Source organism: Tiliqua scincoides, chromosome 3, assembly GCF_035046505.1.
Source record: "Tiliqua scincoides isolate rTilSci1 chromosome 3, rTilSci1.hap2, whole genome shotgun sequence".
Classification (NCBI taxonomy): Eukaryota; Metazoa; Chordata; class Lepidosauria; order Squamata; family Scincidae; genus Tiliqua; species Tiliqua scincoides.
In genome coordinates, this window is record NC_089823.1 from 54,657,870 (window position 1) to 54,660,927 (window position 3,058).

The 3,058-nt window shown below is 42.9% G+C and overlaps 1 pseudogene; it reads left to right on the plus strand.

Annotated features, from left to right (window-relative positions):
* Nucleotides 1-2,335: 2,335 nt before the first annotated feature.
* On the plus strand, nucleotides 2,336-2,455 carry LOC136646866 (5S ribosomal RNA; annotated as a pseudogene).
* Nucleotides 2,456-3,058: the final 603 nt, after the last annotated feature.

A 3,058-nucleotide genomic window follows, 5' to 3' on the forward strand; every position in this document is an offset into this window, starting at 1 on the left:
TTCTGGGACCAACTCAGAAGTTTCCTTGGACTCACACCAGGTAAAGAGCTCCATCAGCAGTGCACCATGGTCTGGGCTGGCAGGGGTTAGAATTGGGCTGTTCTGTTGTTATATGGGATTTGACATGGCTAGCATGGTGGTGATTTTGTTGGCACTAGTTCCCAAGTTCACTCATCCCAGATCACTGAAATTCAAGAGTATGAGTTTAGAATATTGCTGCTGTCTACAAACTGGTCGCTGGTAGACACAACTTATAACAAATCCACAGGATCCTTGCAGTCTGTGACAGCTGTAGGGTGGAGCGAACCTATGTTGACTGCACAGTTGACACAAACCAAGGTGCCCATATGAATGCTTATGCCTGCAACATTTGGTGGGCCGCTGTGAGATACAGGAAGCTGGACTAGATGGGCCTATGGCCTGATCCAGTGGGGCTGTTCTTATGTTCTTATGTTCTTATGTCAAAGGAAGCATGGATCAAATTTTGCACAGTTGCAATTGCAAACTGGGTTCAGTGCATGATAGTCCTCATGAACTCATCTGGTTCAGCTCTTAGCTGCATGGGTGGAAGAACTGGAACCATCATGTTATCAATGTTATACATTGCAAACAAAGCATACTTCTATACTATGTAATTTATGTTATCATTAAATAAATTCAGGTGATTCCATCAGAAACTATGTAGGTTTCAACTCGTCAAGGTAGTGCATACCTAGGTTTTGAAATCTGATCAGAAGACTGTACTCTTCTTCTATTTAAACTTTCAGCCAAGCAGGGATGTGAGGTCAGGGGAAGCAGAGCCTCACCTGTCATACTCCAATGAAAATAGCCTCAGGCACACATGATTGTCCATGCTCCACCCAGTTGTGAAGAGTGGAGGGGTGGTACAATCAGAGAAGAAGCTGTGCTCATTGCTACCACTCCTGTCATTGTCATCTCCACAATCCTGTTACTAAACAGGGAGAGATAAGAGGTGCGGCAGCGACAAGCTGACCCTCCCCTTACCAACCATTGACCTTACCACACAGAGGCAGATTGCCCTCAGACCCGGAAGAGCACTGATCTACATGTTCGTGTCTCATGTGTTTCTGCTATAACATCTGAAAGAGAAACTCCCTATGCGGGGATAGATCCTCTGAACCTCAGTGACAACTCCACTGGCCACATCTGTCACAATATTCCTCTCAGAATATCTTCCGGCTTGCAGATAAACATCAAAACACTCAGTGAAGACATGGCATGCATATTCCAAGCTTATATGTTAATTTGCTTTTCCTGTGACAGAACAAATACATGTCAAGAGACCCACAGAAAAAAAATGAATTGTGACTTTGTATCTGGACATTATAGCTTGCTTATTTGGTGTGTATGCTCAGAGGATATAGCTGCCACTTCAGTGTGGCCTGTCCTTTTTGTTGATCAGTGGAGCATATGCCTTCTGGCAGAAACTGTGTAATTCTAATTTTCTATCATTCATCAGCTTGTATCATACGTGCACTCAGAGATGGTAGTGGTTGATTCTTTGTACATCAAAGAGATTTTGGGGGTTGGAGGCAGGGAGGACATTTAACTCTCCTTGTACCATCAGTACTCACTCAGTCATTGCTTTGATGTTTTTGAAAGTTGGCTTTGCGCAACCCAGTTACACAGGGGACTTCCCCCCTTACACTCAGCTTTCTAGAAAATACATTTGTTTACATTGTCTGACTGGTTTTAAATGAGTTTGCATTGTGCTAGGTCAGCCAAAACAATTTGGCTGAGCCAAAGTGATGTGATTCATTAATTTCCAGATATTTCAGAATAAAAATACAACCCAAATCTCTCTGGACTTTTAAAAGGTAATTGTTTGTAGTCCTGGAAATGGTGGGTTCTTTGTTTTCAGGAAGGCAGATTGTTTTCAGATTATCTTGGCACAAAGCACTGAAAAAGACAACTTGCTTTTGGTCTCAGATGCTCAGCATGTCTATACTTGCAAACGGGACATTATTTTAATGTTTGAAACTGCAGTTTTGCTCTGGACTGGAAAAAAGTACTGGATAAAGTGAGATACAGTGAGATCCTAGAAGATGAATTAAGCAAATGTGCTTCTGCAAGGCAAAAAAAATATCCTCAGTTGTTAACAGCACTCTCACTTTGCAAATTGAAGCACTTCTTTCAAGAGAAAAATTTACAGTTTATTTGTAGCTAAGTAAATAAAGCCTCATTGTGTGTACAAATAGGTGTTTTTTAAACCCTGCCTTTTGAATACAAGTGGAAGATCTTTTGAAATACAGGATGATATAGACAAAATCAAGCATTCAAATTTTCTATTTATTCCAATAAGGGATATTTAAGAGTTTGCAGCAACTGTTACCCTGCACATGCCTGATCTTGTCTGATCTCGGAAGCTAAGCAGGGTCAGGCCTGGTTAGTACTTGGATGGGAGACCGCTTGGGAATACCGGGTGCTGTAGGCTTATACCATAGTCTTTCGAGACTGAAGGTTGCCAACCAGTTTCACTCTTCCATTTAAATCATGGGTCTAACAGCCCACTCCTACAGGCTGCTCTATGGCAATAGGACAGAGTCCCACTGTTGTAAAGGGCTTTGCAATGCCACGCACAGCACGGCACCAGCGGACTATTCTGAGCTGACACTGCAATGCATGGCCATCAGATGTGGCCGGTGCTAGGCAGGGAGGGATAGGCAGGGGGAATTACTGGGTGGATTGCAGGAAGGCAGGCAAGGGGACCAAACTGGAGGGATGGATCTCAGCAGCAAATCAGCACATCAATCCAATCCCTCTTGGTTCAGCCCATGCTGCCTGCTTATTCTCCTTTAACCATAGCTGAACCATATGCAACATGTTGGAAATAACAGAGAAAAAAGCAGTCAACGAGGCATTCAGGTTATCAGTCTGTGAATGGACTCCATTTGCCCACATCCCTTAGGATCCTATCCAACGCTTCATATTTGAGAGTCACCCACTATGTTGTTAAGCAATAGTACTGAACCGACACTTATCTAGGCCCTTAAGAATCTGACTTTAACAGATTTTCTCTTGGGCTTTTCAAAAAAAT